Below are 19,948 nucleotides of genomic sequence, written 5' to 3' on the forward strand. Positions count from 1 at the left end.
ATAAGTCATCTTGTAGTTGCGAAGCATCATGACAGGCTCGGCTAAGTTAAACTGGTCAGCTCCCTAACTATGGGTTATAATGACAATGGAATACAGATACATAGTCACACAGATTTATAGTACATTCATACAAAAATGAATTACAATGGACTGCAATTACAAAGGATTAGAGTAACAGTGAATTACAATGCTTTACATTGAGAATGGGCTACAGTTATAATAAATAACAGTTACAATAAACTAGTACCAACAGATTACAATTACAAAAGTTACCAGTTACAATGTATTTCAATGATAAAGAATTAGTTATTGTGGATTGCTATTAAAATGAATTATACTTACGATGGATTACAGTTACAATAGATGATAACTATATTGGATTACAGTAACAATGAGAAGTCAACAATGCATTGCAATTACAATGGATTATATTTACAATGAATTATAATTGCAATGAATTCCAGTTACAACGGTCTAGTCGTAGTGGTTCACATTGTATTCAAATGCAAAATAAATAAATGAATAAATAAGTAAATAAATTAATAGAATAAAAGGAATAAGCAGAATCAGGTACCTGTATCTCCACTTGAATCCTACAACTACTTCATAAGACTCGTATAAATTCCTCTCAACCGAATAAAATATTTTGGTGGTAGTCACAATTATATTCCTAGATTTCTAAGATCGGTCATAATGATTGAAGTCGTCTTATAATCTCATCTGTTACCGAATCCGTTCTGAGCCAAATAAATTGAAACTCGTTTAATATTAGTAAGGAAAAATACATATAATTAACTTTCCTGAAAAAAGTTCTTGTATTTCTTGTAGTTTGATTAAACATCAAAGGGCTACCCAAATAATGACTATAAGAATGAATATATATATATATATGATATATAAATATATATATGTATATATATATAAATATATATATATATATGTAATATATATTTATATATATGTGTTTATATATGTAATATATATTTATATATATATGTATGTATATATATTTATATATAATGTATATATGTATATTTATATATAATGTATATATATAATACATGTGTAGATATATATATATATATATATATATATATATATATACATGTGTATATATATATACATACATATATAATATATATATATGTAGATACATATATATATATGTACATATATATATATATATATGTACATATATATATATATATATAAATATAGAAATATATATATACATATATATAATATATATATTTCAAGGGCATTGCTCTCCCAGTCCTAGAAGCTACCTTACTCTCGTCTCCAGGGGGTTGCCCAATATTAGATTTTATCGAACGCCTCATTCATTATTCCTATAGATACATTTTGTCAGAATATACCAGTACGTTCTGTCTTCTCTACGTTCCTCAGGGATACATTGGATCTCTCTAACCTCGAGTTCTTTCGAATCTAGAAATTGGGAAGCTTACCCTCCTTAGAAGACCATCATTCTAGTTTTAGACCTTTTGTAACAGTCTTCGTTTTCTCTGTAAAAAAAAAATCTTCTACAAAAGTGATGGATGGATGGTTTGGAAGACTCTCCATTACTTAAACTCTTTCAAAAAGGGAATTTTACGACGCTTTACCCGACATCTTAACTTTGCCATCGAAGTGGTTAGTTCTTTAATATATTTCATCCAAAGAGTGGATCTCTGAGCACATTTTATTTTGTGTATTGTTGTTGTATGCATGTAGATATGTATGTATGCATGTATTTATGTATGCATGTATGTATGTATGTATGTGTATGCATGTATGTATGTATGTATATATATATATAATATACATTTATATGTATATATATATGTACATGTATATAATATATTTACTCATCTATCATTGTATATTCATCTATAATTGATTATATAACTTTAGTCTTTTATTTGTTGATATACTTATTTGATTTTGTATCTCTGTTTAGAAACTTTATTTGTCTTTATCACTCCTTAAAATATACGAAAATGAAATATCATCAAGAAAATGATGAATCTTAAATGTCTCGATGACCTCAGGACACAATGTCTGAGCCATGACCAATAATGTCTTCAGGCGCTAGCCTGAATTGAATATGTAAAGTATACCACGAAGAGGAAAGGATTATTATCAGAATTATCTCTTCCCGGAGGTGACGATTTCTTCTTTGTTTGAAAATTCTTAGAAATGAAGATATATTGAAGTGGAAATTTTATCATTTCAAGATCGGAAACTCACACCAGATATTCTTAATGTTCTGACGGCGTTTTTCTAACCTGTGTTATACGCTAGTAATTGTCAGGGATTATATAAAGATTTTCGTTTTCACAAGGTGAAAAGAGTTGATACGCTATTGTGATTACATTTGTTAACAAAAGAAAATTGAAAGAAGTTCTTTAAGCTGAATAGAGGTCTGGTGATATTGACCTTTAAATGGTTATGTTCTTAACAAGGTTAACTGAGAAAGTATTGTGTAGGTTAAGTAACGCTTGGATTTATTAAAAAAAAAATCTTAAATTGAGTTAATATCCCTAGCAGTCACCAATCGCCATTTGAAATCGTGCTGGATCCTTTGTACACACGGGTCGGATACAAAAGCAAACGAACCACAGCGGGACAATTATTCAATGTTTACTGAGCGTTAATTACCCTTGGCACGTGTCCTGATCGATCACGACACTCCCTCATGCATTCCTGAAGTTCAGCAGCCCGCGTTCTGAAATGCAGATACTGATGTCCAACTTTACCCGGGAAAGAAGAGATTGGGGACATATCTGGGCAGATCGACCCTGCAAACTCCAATATTCCAACTCAGATACTTTTTTTTATCTCGGTGCGGGAAATCTATTATATGAAGCCGAAATCCAATCCCCAACTCGCATAATCAGGGCTCATTATCAGCACCAGTTACTCACGTTCTGGTTCACGTTCTCACGATCTCACGTTCTTCGATGAATGGCGCCCTCTAGCGGGAACTGAAAATTGAAGACTTACCTAACTCAGACCCTTCCATGAGCTAAATGATATATTTTAGAAAGACGTGGAGAAATATAATTTTTTCTAATTCTAGAGACTTGGGCTAGGTGGAGGATACTCTCGACACATAACTAGAACGACGCGAAGAAGTAGAACTTCTTTCTAATTCTGAAGACTTGTGTTAGATGGAGGTTAGACTCGAACTAAAACTAGATGGTTCATGCTAGAATAAACACAAAGTGTGATTGACCCTTTTCATTCCGCGTTGTACTTTATCCTATTATTTCAATCATATCCGTAACACAAGTCTCATAAGAAAGGGATGAGAAACATCTTGATTAACCTTAACTGCAAGAAGTGGTATAAGCGTTTATATTCTCCAATCAGCACTTTAAGAACTTTGGTCACGGACCAGTATCAACGTATTCTTTTGGAGTTGGAGACTAATTTCTACTCGAAAGTGAAGATGGATTTTATTTTTTATTTTTTTACTATCCTTCCGTTCTCCTACCCTTCTTAAACCCCTATTTTACTACCTCTGTGACTCCTGTTTAAGTTGCTACAGTGCGCAAGGATAGAATCGCTGGTTATCCCTGCAGTGATAATTCCAGGAATGGTAACTCTTATACAGAGTCTATCTTTGTGTCGAGTGAGAAGATAAGAATGACAACAAACACCACCACACACCTTCGTTCTCCTTTGTATCACCCTTATAGTAAATAAGGGATCAACCCACTTACTTTAATGGTTATCTTAAGTTAATTAAGGTCTTGTATAGTAAACACACAAAACGCCTCATCGGAATGAAAGACTAATTGAAGACAGACATGACCCTACCCTCTTTCGCGGGTTATCTGTAAGCTGAATGAAATCACACTCGTAATAGTCTAAAATATACTGCCACGTTAACCATTTGAGTCTGTAGTTCAATCTATATAATCATTCTTGATGTCTCAAACAAGTTTATTCAGATTTGGAAGATTCATCACGACTTTAAAAGATTTAAATGGTTCATGAAGACTAACATGATCTTGGATGATCAACCTTGAGCTAGATAAAATCGTCATGAAAAACTAAGTATAAGAAGAAATACCATTTGAGGACGAAACCTATATTAGAACGTTTTACTTATTAGAACTTTGTCAAGTAAATGTACTCGATAAAATTCTAACAAATGAGACGTTCTAATAAAGGCTCTGTCTTCACTTGGCGTTTCTATTCACAAACTCTTGCATATAATATCTCAATTAGGTTACTCTACTACAGTTTAATAGGAATCAATTCCTTTACTTCATAAACTTTCCCTATGCTGAATTGAAGCATTATACACCAGCCAAAATATAAACTCTAGCTTTGCTATTAAGATTTTTTCTATTGCATGATATTAGGAATGATCTTAGAAAATGGAAACCCAAATAGACCAGTCCCCCTCCTCCTCCTCCTCCTCCTCCTCCTCCTCCTCCTCCTCCTCCTCCTCCTCCTCCTCCTCCTCCTCCTCCTCCTCCTCCTCTTTCTCCTCCTCCTCCTCTTTCTCCTCCTCCTCCTCCTCCTCTTCCTCCTCCTCTTTCTCCTCCTCCTCCTCCCCTCTCCCTCCTCCTCTCCTCCCCCTGTCTCCTCCTCCTCCTCTGTCTCCTCCTCCTCTGTCTCCTTCTCCTCCTCTGTCTCCTCCTCCTGCTCCTCTTCTGTCTCCTCTTCCTCCTCTGTCTCCTCCTCCTCCTCACTCCTCCTCCTTCTTCTCCTCTCCTCTTTCTCCTCCTCCTTCTTCTCCTCCTCCTCCTCCTCCTTCTTCTCCTCCTTCTCCTCCTTCTTCTCCTCCTCCTCCTTTTCGACCTCTTCCTCCTCCCAATCTTTCCCCTTCTCTTCCTCCTCTCCACTCCCACTCTTCCCTTAGCTAACTGTCATGTTCTGTGGTGAAGCTGCTTCATAGGCTTCAAAGACAAATACACTATCTTGGATAAGGAATCTTACATTCTCACCCATGGCATCGTCGGTTACTAGTTGTGCATCAGTACTTTCTAATATTTTAGGCTAAATAATGACAATGTATCAAAATGGAACAGAGAACTAATATAATTTTTCTTTATAAAATATTAAAACAAAGTACATAATAGAAAATAAACATATCGTATACATGGAGACATTTACAATAACTGTTAGATATTGAAATAGATCAACCAGAATATGACTGGAAAAAATACACAAAAATACACAATAAACGTAAATAAAAAATAAATAAATAAATATATAAAATCTACCGACATGGTGGTAAATTGCTCTCATTTGTGATACGCTTAATCTCATTTCGCGGTTAATCGAATTTCCTTTAACTCACGTCTTGAGGTTATGCACTCTGGAATGATTCTGCTAATTACTGTATTATCCCTTCTCCCCTATTCGCACTCTGCGTTCCTCCTCGTCTTTTTTATTCATTCTTTTGCATTCCCCTTTCTTCTCTTCTCGCCTTCTCTCATTTGATTTAAATTACCTATATTTCCCCCTCCCTCGCCTTTGAAGACGTTGCTCTATATTCACTAATTTATCTTTGCTTTTGTTTCTTATTCTGTTTTGTCGTCTATCACCTCGTAGTAGTTATTACTGTTTTATTATATTTTTCTTTTTTTCCATTTGGTGTATTAATGACGAACTTGTTCATGGGCTGTATAGAAGAAGTATTAAGCAAATAAATAGACAAATAGATCAATAAATAAATAATATATTTACTGTTGATACATCGACGACCTTTTTATAACAGCCAAGAACAGTACAAACGCTGAAAAACTTGGTTCATACTACAAGAAACAGTTGAGCTCACCTTCAATATGGAGTACAACGTTGAAGGAGCTTTGATTTTCCTTAACCTACTCGTGAAACAAACCGAAGATTCTTTTAACACAGAAGTATACACCAAGCCCACCAACCCTGGACACTGCCTCATTGGTTTAAGGGAGTGCCCTCAGAGATATAAGGACTCCACCACCGACGTCTACATACTGAGAGCACTCACCCACTGTAGCACCTGGAAACAAGTATACAATGAAATCGAGCGCTTCATCAAAGTAATAATCAACAATGTCTTTAGTGAGAAAGACACTAACAACCAGACCAAGAAGATAATGAATAGCTGGTATAACGGTCATAATAATGACCAAAATAAGGAGAAAGTTAACATCTAATATAAATTCACATTTATATCAGCCTATAAAAAAGAAAAACGAATAAAAAATCAAACCAATCAACCCAGAGAAAAAAAGTGATTTATTATAAGAAAACAAGCCACCTCTTACTTAATAACTGGTTCCAACAAAAGAAAAAAAATCTTCTGAAGTCACATATCATTTATAAGTTAAAATGTATCCGAGGGAACAGTGAAGCCTTATCCTCCACATATAGCATGACTAAAATGAGGTTATCCTGCCGTAATTCATATCACCTTGCATTATAAGCCTCTAAAAACAATCAAGAGCTGAACATGGCATAGCTCTGATAAAAACATGTTAGAAGAAATCAGACAGATGTGAGATATATGTACAGACGATAGACGCCTCCCAATCTTTGAGGCAAGCCCACCAAACCTAAACTTTAATATACAAACAGAGGACCTCAAGGCCTTCCCAAGCATGCGACAAATAGCCATAAACCCAAGTATGTAACAAACTGCCACAAAACCCATGTATGAGACAAAGCATCACAAACCCAACTCTGGAACAAAATTGGACAAAAATAAACAGTGGCATTACGTCACAACCCGTAGCTGGAAGTACTTTCAAGCATACGACAAATTGTCATTACCCGAGTAACCCGGCAACCTCTCCCAGTTACCCGGTAACATCTTCCACTTATCCGGTAACTTTCCTCAGTGAAGAACAAGTGTGAACACAAACATATTAGATAAATTATCATTACATCATTCCTCGGAACATTCTTACCCTAACCAAAGAGAAAGAATATCCTAAACTACTGAAGAAGGGTCTTGTACCCAAATTTGCGATCTCGAAGTATTGACTACCTACATTTAAGTCATATCCCTCCTTTGAAAGGAAAAGAAATTCATTGTAAGACTTTGAAAAAATAATAAGCGCACAACTAGCCATCACTTTCAGTGAGTTATACATATACATATACATGTACGTGTACATATACTTTTAGATATACACATACATTTAGATGTACATATACATTTACAACTTCATATACATTACATATACATATACATGTACATGTACATTATGTATGTACATATACATATACATGTGTATATTCATCTATTTACTAAAACCCATTAGTACAGATTTAGGGATTGGAACTCAGTCCATTACATATATCTTGATTAATTTGATATGAATTCATAACATATCAAAACTTCCACATGCAAGCTTTGACAATGGATTGAGTTACGCATCTTGAAATTCAAAAAAAAAAAAAAGACAAACAAAAAGTACCAACCACCATCTTGTTAGCTGAACCGTGGCTTAAGAATTCTATGGATTAGAACGAATTACATCTAAACCCTTTATAGGCTTTTAAGAAAAGCTTATTCTTAACCCATTCAACTCCGATGACAAGATGTCTTGTCATTTGGTCAAATAAAACAAAAAATCATAAAACACCAAAATGTTTGATCAAACACCAGAAAAGTATGTCGTCAGTCCTCGCTTCGCTTACTTTTCTGGTGTTTGATCAAACATTTTGGTGTTTTATGATTTTTTGTTTTATTTGACCAAATGACAAGAATATTGTCATCGGAGTTTAATGGATTAAGTGTACCAGCCTGTTCCCAACTTCCCCTCACTTCTCTTCCCTTGTGTTCCCTCCCTACTTCCCTCCATAAAAAACAGTAAACCCAGAATAACCAATAAAAGGTTAGATCAAGATAAGTTTCTTTGTCTCTGTTCTTAAGAGGTTTCCATTTAACTGCTCCAGAATAAAAAATATTTGACGGCATAGATACAGAAATATCCATTATTAACTCCAACAAGACAACTTTGTAGTTTTTGCTTTTTCGAGTATTGAACATTTTAATTAAAAAAAGAGGAGGTCCCTTGCTTAAATGAAGTTTCAAATGATCGAGACCTCAGAAAGACTGGAGTTCGGATTTTGAGCTGAATGGGATCTTTGGGTTGGTTTGTGTCACTGTATTGAAGGGTGTAGGATATCCATGCCCCTGGTCTTTTTATTTTATTTACTTTATTTATTTTATCTATTTATTTATCTATTTATTTATTTATTTACTTATTTCTATTTTCTATTTATATTTATTCATTTATTTATGTATTCTTATTTAGAGAATTTATTTATTTATCTTATCTATTTATTTATATAATTATCTATTCATTTATTTATTATTTTTAATTCTATTTATTTATTTATTTGTCTATATATCTACCTCTATGCTTTTTCATTCACTTACTTATCAGTCATTGGTAGGAAAGGAACTATTTTATTTCTTTATTTTTTTGCCTTCTTTACTGGGTATTGCTATTCCTTTTATTGAAATATTCGCCAGAGTATTTCAATCATGTCCGTGGCACTCCCCACGGAAGCTAAAAGGTTAATGCTTTCTCAGCAAAGTTTCTGCAGCCGATGGCCTCCCCTCCTCTGAACCAGAAATTAGTTTAGCTTAGTTTAGCTTAGGTAAGGCTATATGGGATTAGGTTATTTTGCTTAGTTCAGAGTTGGTTAGGGACCGTTCCTCTGGGGCTCTCCATTGGTTGGCAAAAAGCCGGCTTTTGAAAAAAAAAAAAAAATCGGATGTTGGCAATTGTTGGCAATTCTGGACAAGATCCAAAGCAAAGCGGACTGGATTTGTCGCGTTTATTTCTCTCGCTTCTTCACTGCCATTTTCTTATATATATATGTATATATATATATATATATATATATATATATATATATATTATATATATATATATTTTTTTTTTTTTTTTTTTTTGTGGGAGGGGCTTTTCCTAATGTTCTTACCGAATAATCCTTTATCTTTTGATTTTAGGTTTTTGTGTCATATCTTTAACAGCTACTCTCTTTTTCTCTTTATCTCTCTCTATCTACCTATCTATATACCTCTCTCTATATCTATCTATCTATCTTTATTAAACCGTTTTCATTTTGTTTGGTTTCTTCTATTCCCGTTCCTTTGCCTTTCACTTTTCAATTTGTTTCGTCTCTTTACCTCCCATGTTTCTTTATTAAACATCCATTTCATTTCTTTAATCACTCCTTCCATCTTAATTATTATTTTACTCTTTCATATATTTCTCCTCTTTTTTTTTGTCAAATTTATCCTCTTTTTTGTCATTTTCTCCTCTTTTTGTCCTTTTCTCCTCTTTTTGTCATTTATCCTCTTTTTTGCCATTTTTCACTCTTTTTTGTCCTTTTTTCACTCTTATTTGTTCATTTGTCGTACCTTCCTTCCACACTGATTATCTACAACATCTCTTGCTTCTGTTCTATTACGCTTTTCTCTCTCCTCATCTTATTTTATGTATTCACTTTTAAGCTCATGTTACTCACATTTTTTTATTTGTAAATTTGTTGCTAATATTTTTCTCACTTATTCTCTGTCACAGATTTCACATCTTCCATTTATTTTATTGTTCTCTCCTCTTCTCCATCTTTATTAGAAGTTTTCCAGTCCCTTTCCTTTATGCACCTCTTATTTCCTCTTTCTCTCTCTCTCTCTCTCTCTCTCTCTCTCTCTCTCTCTCTCTCTCTCTCTCTCTCTCTCTCTCTGTCTCTCTCTCTCTCTCTGTCTCTCTCTCTTTCTCTCTCTCTCTCTCTCTCTCTCTCTCTCTCTCTCTCTCTCTCTCTCTCTCTCTCTCTCTCTCTCTCTCTCTCTCTCTCTCTCTCTCTCTCTCTCCTCTTTCTCTCTCTCTCCCCTCTCTGTTCCCCTGTCTTTCTCTTTCTCTCTCTGTCTCTGTCTCTCTGTCTGTCTCTCTGTGTCTCCCCCCTCTGTCTCTCTCTCTCTCCCTCTCTCTCTCTCTCTCTCTCTCTCTCTCTCTTTTATTTATTGACCTATTTTACCTCTTCTATTCAACTTTATTTCTACTTTATACACTTCCATTCAATTTCCGTCTTTCTCTCTCGGCCCCTTTTATTATGTTTTTCTTTTGTCCGACTTCTTCTCTTCCTATTCTATCTTCCTCTCTTTCATTTGTTGATTTCTCTCGCCTTATTCTTTGTATTATTTATCATTCATCTTTACTACTATTTCCCTATTTGATTTTCCTATTGCTTACATTCCCTCTTTCCTTTTCTTTCCTTTCCTTTATAAGTTTTCCCATTTTCTCCTGTTATCATTAGAATTTCTTTGATCAAAAGTTTTCTACTTTTATTTACATTGCTCATCGTTTACTTATTTTTTCTCTGTTCTCTATTAATTATTTCACTTATTTTTCATTATGTTTATTCCTTTATCCTTTTCGCTATTCTCGTGTATTTCTCTGTACATTTCCCTTCCACAGTCATTCTTCTTTCGTGTTTCTATTTTCTTTCGACTTGATAATTATTTTCTTTTATTTCGCTCGTTCTCCTCTTATCTTATTTTTTGTTTCCCTTCTTTATGTATTTCTTTAAACACTTCATTCCATCTCTCGTTCCTACTTCGTTTTTTCTATTTTCATTCATTTAATTCCGTTTTTCTACACTCCACATTTTCTACTTTTTCTTCTCCCCTTTCCCCCCCTTTTGATCATGCATTTCCTTGTTCATTTCCTTTCGTTCCATTTGTACTTCGATGCGTTTGGCATCAATCCCAATTCATGAATACAAAAACTCTAGATCGATTGCATAGAGACCAATGAGTATAGTGTGTGTGTGTGTGTGTGTGTGTGTGTGTGTGTGTGTGTGTGTGTGTGTGTGTGTGTGTGTGTGTGTGTGTGTGTGTGTGTGTGTGTGTGTGTGTGTGTGTGTGTTACACCATTGTCTTGGATCACGTGTTGGACTCGTGATCAACACCTATTTCTTTCCGGGAAGAGAGCTCGGAGCTCATATATAACCGATCTATGTGTAATGCTGTGACCTTACACGCACACACACACCCAACTCCCCGCCCATGAGAGCTGGAGCAACAATCCGTAGCGCAACGATACTGAAGTTATTTCAGCCCTGGTGTGTGTGTGTGTGTGTGTGTGTGTGTGTGTGTGTGTGTGTGTGTGTGTGTGTGTGTGTGTGTGTGTGTGTGTGTGTGTGTGTGTGTGTGTGTGTGTGTGTGTGTGTGTGTGTGTGTGTGTGTGTGTGTGTGTGTGTGTGTGTGTGTGTGTGTGTGTGTGTGTGTGTGTGTGTGTGTGTGTGTGTTTTCCCAATGAGAGTAAAATTGCAGGTTAGCAGTCGGAAAACAGGTGACCTGCTTTCACCCGAATAAAATTGTATAATGTCTTCCAATAAATAAAAAAATGTATAAATAGATAAATAAATAGAAAAATAAATAAAACAAGCTAATCAGTTAATTGATAAAGAAGTGAAATGAATAAAGAAATATATAAATAAACAGATAGATAAATTGATAGATGAATAAAGAAGATGACATCAGGTCAAAGGGTTGTATTGGTAAACTCGTTTTATCCCTGAACATTGCTTGGGTATTCTATTCACTTGCAAAGGGTCCATTCTTCCAAAGACCTTACAACCTCTGTCCTTAACTCGCCTCTGAAGTGGACGAAACCGTTTTGCGTTCGCCAAAATAAAAATCTTCCAAATGAGTCATCGAGTTGATGGGTATGATCGCGAAAGTAATCCGTCTGTAATGAGGGTCAGCCACTTTGACCGATAAAATTGCTCGGTTTTTGGCGAGAAGAAAAGAAAGCGTGATCGGTTTGACGGCGTTAAATATTGCATGCCACCAATACCTTTCCTGGTCATTTGTCAGCTACTATTTCCTGGTGACTTGTCAACACCTTTGTTTGTTTGTTTCTTTCTTTCTCATTCAACACAAATCATAAAAGAATTTACACTTTTTTTATATATATACCTTCTTATTGTGATTCAACAGGACATGTCTTTTCATGTTTTTCTGGTTATTTTTAAACTTCTTTTGACGATTTTTTAGCACTTCTTTTAATACCTTTTCAACGCCTTTCCTGACTATTGCAAGCCACTTTTCGTTGAAAATAAGTCAATACATTTTCCTGGTAATATATCAATACCTTTTCTCGGATTATTTGTCAACAGCTTTTCGAGTTTTATGCTTTTTTTTTCTTGTAATTTTTCCTCTTTCCATATCCTCTTATTTCTTGTACTTTTCCAACATGTTTATAGCCTTTTTTCGTGTTCCATATCAGGACTTTATCACTTACTCCTTTTTTTATTAGACACTACTTCATTTTTCTACATCCAGGAAATAAGAGGAAGGGTGGAGGGGAGTGGAGTGTATTTAGGGATGGAATGGGTGGGAATGGTTTTATGCCTTTTTCTTTTTAGCTACCTCCCTTGAAAGGGGGAAAAATCCTTGGTATATGTATGTATATGTATGTATGTATGTATGTATGATCTTCACATTTGCCGTTCCAGTCTTCTTATATTCTTCCTCCGTCACGTTTATATCTATCTTTTGTTTTATAATTAGATTTAACTTAAGAATTAAAACTCTTTCAATTTGTTTATATTAGATTTACCTTTATATTTAGATTTACCTATGTATTTAGAGTTATATTTGCCTTTGGACTTACCTTAGATTTAGGTTTATTTTTAGATTTACCTTTAGATTTAGACTCACCTCTAAATTTAAATTTGCTTGTAGATTTACCTCTATATTAGATATAGATTTACCTTTAGATTTAGATATAGATTCTCTTCAAGGTTTTACTTTAGATTTAGATTTTGATTTTCCTTTAGATTTAGGTATAGATTCTCTTTAAGGTTTTACTATAGATTTAGATTTTTATTTGCCTATACATTAGATTTAGGTTTACCTTTAGATTTAAATATAGATTCTATTTAAGGTTTTTCTTTAGATTTAGGTTTTTATTTAGATTTAGATTCATCTTTAGATTCAGATTTATTATCACTCTTCTCTTCTCTACATCTACCACATTCTTCCATCTACTCCTTTCCACTTCCACTATTTTCCATATATTCAGAGAAAAATACTCCATTTTTGCTCAGTCCATCAAAAGATGTCCTGTAGGATGGTATTTGTTCTCCGGATGTTAAACTTAGAAATTTCGTGAGCCCGGGTTCGAATCTCACCAGTTAGTGATAAATGTCACTTGCCCATGTAAGGTGAGGGTCCTATCCCAGGAGACTCGTATCTGCGGCCGGAGCCGTCACCTTTGTCCAAAGAGCTTTAAGGACTGCTGGAGCAGATATGACTCACCACTGGAAATCGGAGAGGAGTGCGGGATTCGAACCCCATGGCTAAGAAAAAGCGAGACCAGCACGATTCTGATTAGTCCTTTAGCCATATAGAATAAAAGGAATAGCTTTGATCATAGCTAAGTGTCTCCTGACGGAAGCTACTCCTCTTGATCTCAAAATTCACCTCACTCCTGCACTCCACATTACCACTTCTCTTCTTCCACCTCCACCCTCCCTCCCTCCACCTCCTCCGTCCACCTCCACACGTCTCTTAACCAATCGCGTTTTCCAATCACGTGCCTCCCTCTCTCGTACAAGGCACCTTTTGCAGTCGTCTTCCCCCATCCCAATCTTTTCCTGTGACTCTACCAATCACCAACCCCACTCTTGCCAATCACGGACTCTTCGTAATGGAGTTTAGATGCCTGATTAGCATCATAGTAGCGTTCCAATCCCCAATCAAGTCTCAAAATGTGAGTCTGATACCCAATATTTTCCTGTGACTCTACCAATCACCAACCCCACTCTTGCCAATCACGGACTCTTCGTAATGGAGTTTAGATGCCTGATTAGCATCATAGTAGCGTTCCAATCCCCAATCAAGTCTCAAAATGTGAGTCTGATACCCAATCTTTTCCTGTGACTCTACCAATCACCATCCTCACTCTTGCCAATCACGGAAACTTCGTAATGGAGTTTTAGATGACTGATTAGCATCATAGTAGCGTTCCCATCCCCAATCAAGTCTCAAAATGTGAGTCTGATACCCAATATTTTCCTGTGACTCTACCAATCACCAGCCCCACTCTTGCCAATCACGGAAACTTTGTAATGGAGTTTAGATGCCTAATTAGCATCATAGTAGCGTTCCAATCCCCCAATCAAGTCTCAAAATGTGAGTCTGATAGCAGTGAGATTCAAAGATAGTGTTTGACTCATCTTAGCGTCCTTCCAATGGTCCCAATCATTTTTCCAATCAAGTCAATATCTCTGATTTCCATCCTGTCTTGCCTCATAACTGATTCGCATACTAATAGTCTCATAGTCTCTTAAAGTTCGACCCAATATGGGCTATTGAGTGCATAAGCTTTTTGGGAGTCAGTATTTCAGTGACTTTATTGACAGCCCAGCAAAGTAAGTTCCTGCAGGACTCTTTAATGAATGGAAACTAATCTGATTTTTTTTTTCTCTCTCTCTCTCTCTCTCTCTCTCTCTCTCTCTCTCTCTCTCTCTCTCTCTCTCTCTCTCTCTCTCTCTCTCTCTCTCTCTCTCTCTCTCTCTCTCTCTCTCTCTCTCTCTTTTCTATGACTCGACCTCTTCGGGTCTGTATTCTTCCAAGAACAGAAACGTTGGATTCTTCGGAAAAGATATAATATCTTACATTTCCTTACATTTACAGTCTCTCTGAACTACAACAGTCATGTTCTAGTCCCTAACTCGTTCTCTTTACATGTCCGTACCAGGCCGCACACTCGTTATAATTTTAGATATCATCAGGCTATTCTATTAATGCTAATAGTTTCCTTTCGATAATAGTCTCTTATGTTCTTATGTAATAAACGTGTTACCCCTATCTAGTTTAACCCCCTCAATACCGGGTGTTCCGTTTTCTCTTCCTTCTAAGTATCACTAAACCTATTAATTTCCATGGCTCCCCTTCTTTATCGAAGTAGTTAAACCTTATCTCGTTCCCTGGCTCATACCCAAGGGACATTTCACTCCCAAACACGAATCCCTAGCAGCGTCCCAATCCCTGAGTTAGATCCCGAATTACATTCAAATCCCTAACTCTTGTCCTGAATACATCCCAGTTGGGAGCTCTGACCCTGATCCCTGCACAGTTCCCAACGTGTCTTCTTCCTCTTGGTGTACAAAGTCTAACGACACTTTATCCTCCTTTGCTCCCATATTCCCGTTTTCTTTTCACAGCAACCATTCTTTCCTTCCATCCCTTCTTTCTCTACTGTGCGCTGGAGGAGGGGGTATTAGCAAGCATGCGGGTCTCGCTTAATTGCTGGCTGCTACCCCAAATTCCTCTCCGATTCCGTGAAGTAACTGCTACCTAACTCCCAGCAGTCTCCAAAGCGTATAGGACAAAGGTGAAGGCTTCCGCCGGAGCCAGGCACCTCCTAGCATAGGTTCCTCACCATCTAACTTCTCTTTCTTCATTATTACTGGGTCTCCAAAGTGTATAGGACAAAGGTGAAGGCTTCTGTCTCAGCTACGCGCCTCCTAGCATAGGTTCCTGACCATCTAACTTATCTTTCTTCATTATTACTAAGTCTCCAAAGCGTGTGGGACAAAAGTGAAGGATTCTGCCTCTGCCACGCGCCTCCTAGCATAGGTTCCTGACCATCTAACTTCTCTTTCTTCATTATTACTAAGTCTCCAAAGCGTGTAGGACAAAGGCCAGGGCTTCTGCCTCAGCTACGCGCCTCCTAGCATAGGTTCTTCACCATCTAACTTCTCTTTTTTTCATTATTACTAAGTCTCCAAAGCGTATAGGACAAAGGTCAGGGCTTCTGCCTCAGCTACGCGCCTCCAGGGATAGGTTCCTCACCATCTAACTTCTCTTTCTTCATTATTACTAAGTCTCCAAAGCGTGTTGGACAAAGGTCAGGGCTTCTGCCTCAGCTACACGCCTCCTAGCATAGGTTCCTCACCATCTAACTTCTCTTTCTTCATTATTACTTACAGTCTCCAAAGAGTATAAGCCACGCACCTCCTAGCATAGGTTCTTCACCATCTAACTTCTCTTTCTTTATTATCGCTAAGTTTCCAAGGCGTGTGGGACAAAGGTGAGGGCTTCTGCCTGAGCTATCCGCCTCCTAGCATAAGTTCCTCACCCCCTAACTTCTCTTTATTTATTATTACTAACACTCGTATTCTCTACTATCCCTATCAACCATTCATGTCTTATCTATAATTCTAAACCATCGATAACCACTTCCCTTGCTCTTGTTCTATCTACAATCACTACTATTCATCATTTCTTTATTTTTGAAATACACCCTATCTACCATTCTGTTCTTGATCTACTAGTCTTGCCGACCATCCTTTCATTTCCTCTACCAGCCTCACCATTCACCCTCTTTAGACTCCGCTGTCTTAATTGTTACTGGTAATCATTTCCTTAACGCTACCCGGCTTTCCACCAACTTCTTGTAGTTGTAGTATATCCGTCATTCATTCCACTTTATATTTAAGTCACCAACCAAATCCATTCTCTGTATAGCTTCTCCACTATCCTCACAATCCCTTCCTTTCTCTCCAGCTACCATTATACCTTAAAAAACCATCACTTCCAACAAAGTTCAATTCTAAAACAATAATACACCATCCTTGAACATCTGACTAACATGTGTGTTGCTACTATTCCCAACAACTATCACTTCCAAAGTCTTTTGAAATTATTCCGAGCTTAACTATATCATACAATCGTTTTTTCTTAGCTAGTCCAACAATTTCCTTTCACATCCTTCTACCATATACAAAAACTATTCTCTTCTTCCTTCCTTAACTGTTGTCATAAAATTTCTATCCACGCTCTCTGCTATCCTTCACTACTATTCTTTACCGTTTTCATCCAACTATTCACATAAACGTTTCTCTTTCCTGTTTCTCTAATACTCCCGATAAGTCTTCAAACATTTCACATACCCTCTGTACAACCCTCTCTCCCTGCCTATTTCCATATCACTTCCAATTTCTATTCTTATTTCATCCCAAATACTACTCCCTTCAAATATTCTAACCATCTATTCATAATCAACTTTATTTATTATCACTGCCTGGTTGGAAAGCATACACATTTGTTCCGGAACCATCCTCAAAAACTATATCTCACCTTCACCATCCTCTATTTACAACCATTCTCATTTCTCGTAATCTTTATTTTACTTATTTGAATACTATTCCCAAGAATTATGAACTCCTTCCCTCACCAACCCTTCGCTCTAATCATTCCCATACTTATCTTCTTACTGTATAACTCTCTTTATTCAAAGAAAAATTTTCCTCTCTATAAGGGGGTAGCTAGGTACAGCATCTTCCTCCACTCGCAACCTATTCTATTCCCATCCATCACCCTTTTGCTTCCCATATATTGTAGCTCTTTTTTTTTTTTTTTAATCACCATTATCCATTCTCATTCCACAGGATCTATATACACTTTACTTGAATGACAAACATACATCTTAAACTACTTAGGACCTTCTAGAACCATACCTCTTTCCTTTCCCAACCATTTCCTCCAAGCAATCTCGTTCCCTACGGTTTGTATTCTCTTTACTTGAATGACTCTCGCCCAACCTCCATCGCCACTTATTATGAAACCCGTGAATGCATTACAATTTCACGGCAAAGCAGATTATACCTGGATGGTTAATGGCGGATGTGTGTACCAATTCCGACACCCCGTGAGCATAGTAATAACAACAATAACTTAAATGAGCGTTCCGTGTCCCCCCTCTGGGTCTTGGGAAGAGAGGCACGGTATTCAAGGAGTTCTCCTCAAATGAGGACCTTTAGAAATTTGGGGAGTCTTTGAGAAGGAGATTCAAGACTTGGAGGATCTTCGTGGTATGTGAGGAATTTCGGAGGACATTTGACGCTCTGTGGGTCCTGGAGAGCGAGTTGCTGGTCTCCAACGTTCTTCGGGAGTGAGACGCAGGATTCGTAGACTTGTATAGCTAATTTCGAAATATAAAGAGACTTAGAAAAGGAGGGCTAAGTGTTTTGATATTTCAAATAGAGTCATGTATAGGATGTAGTTGTTGTTTGAGGATGAGGTATGGAACTTGAGAGCTTTTAGAGGGCGAGTTATGAGAACTGAGCAGTCCTCGAGGAGGATATGGCCTCGAGGGACTCGAGAAGGAGGAGGTATAGACAACACTTAAAGTGGACAAATCTGGTAATCGCAAAGCCTCGATCCCAAGACCCCATGGTTAAGTGTTCAGTCTGTTACCATATTTCCATCGTTTCGTGACAAAATGGTACCAGACTAGATCCTTAACCATGAGTCCCATGATCGAGGCTCCCCGACCGCCTAATTTTATTATTTGAGAAATATCACTAACTATCAATTTGCTCCCTTGAAAAAGCTTAAAGTCTTAAACTAGATTTACCTAGTCCTGAAGAGAGAATATTAGGTTACATGATTCGAATATCGATTATTGGACTCGTTAGTCAATCAGTTGCTGCCTTCAATTTTGCTGACTGGAAACCCGCACCTCTACAGCAGTTGTCAATGGTCCTTGGGTCTTCCCATAGATCTCTTCGGGAAGAAACTTTGGACAGATGCCTGCATTGTATTAGTGTGGGACTGTGTCAACCTCACCGCTTGGAAATAGTAAAAGATAGAAGTTGACGGTTGCCGTATGTCTTCGTATTGAAAAATAGAGAAAATATGGATGATGTTGACGAAGAGAGATCTGTGTCCTGTTCATGGATCGAATATCAGCCCCTGGGGCTGCATCTCTTTGATGTTCTTCGTGCAGGAACTCCTCGTGTAAGTACCCGTTAACGATCCCATGAGCAAAAGGCAAGCTATTGCATCTTAACTGTCTTAAAAGGATAATTTTCTTGTATTTGAGGATTTCAACTTAGAAAACGTCAGGTGATTTTATTTAGCTTAATGATGACTATAGTGCAGTGCAGGGTTGAAAGACTCTCACTCGAATCATCCAAACGAAGCCTTTACTGCCTATGGGGAGGAATTTGAATTTCGTCTTGATTAATCCCCTCTTCCCCCCGAAAAATCTCAGAAGGACACTAAAGTAGCAACGATTTTTTGAAAAACTGTAGAGTCTTAAAAGTTTTTAGGGGGTGATTTTTAAGAGCTGGCAGGCTATAGAGAGACATCTTTGAGACTTGATAGGTCCAGAGACGCAATCTATTGATCATAGGATCTAAGAGTAGGAGGTGTGAGTCTCAAAGGGTCCTGAAGAACAAATTATCGATTTGAAAGGTCTTCGAGGATAAGATTTTTGGCTCGAGAATTCTTGAATGGCGAGCTTTCGAACTCGAGGGCTTTAAAGGATAATCGATAGGATTTTTACGAGCTTTAGTGGACGAGGTATGGGATTTGACCGGAATTGTAGTTCTTCCAGGTCTGTAAAAGTTTATAGGAATCATCTAGTCTGACTAAAAGTAGGTTTAGATTTTTTAAGAGCCATTGAAACTATATATGATAAACAGCTTAAGTTATATAAACTGAGGGGGAATAAATTGGAGGTGATTAGAATAGCATGGATGTCGCCAGAAAAAAATTAATAGTTATATAAATAAATAAATAGATAAATAAATAAATGAATAAATAAATAGATAGATGAATAAATGAATAAATAAATTAATAAAGAACCATGGATAATGAAGGAGGATGTGTGATAATGTAATAGCTTACTTGAGATCTGAATCAAAAGAAAAATATCATTCTTTACAGACGTGTTTAACATTCTTCAGAATAAAGTTGTAAAAGTAATCATATGTGTGAATTTGACTAATCAAGTAAATTCAAATTTATTTGGCACTTATCGTTATTTCTTTAAGCTAAATCTTTTCCACGTCAGAATTAGAAAAATAATCTAGAAAGCTAAATCGAGAAGGTAGTGTAATCTCATCATGGATGAAGAGTTCTTTATTTTTATCAAAATTATTTGGCGTTAACTAGAATAGA

This window comes from Oratosquilla oratoria, chromosome 32 (assembly GCF_046742065.1).
Source record: "Oratosquilla oratoria isolate Oo_2021 chromosome 32, ASM4674206v1, whole genome shotgun sequence".
Classification (NCBI taxonomy): domain Eukaryota; kingdom Metazoa; phylum Arthropoda; class Malacostraca; order Stomatopoda; family Squillidae; genus Oratosquilla; species Oratosquilla oratoria.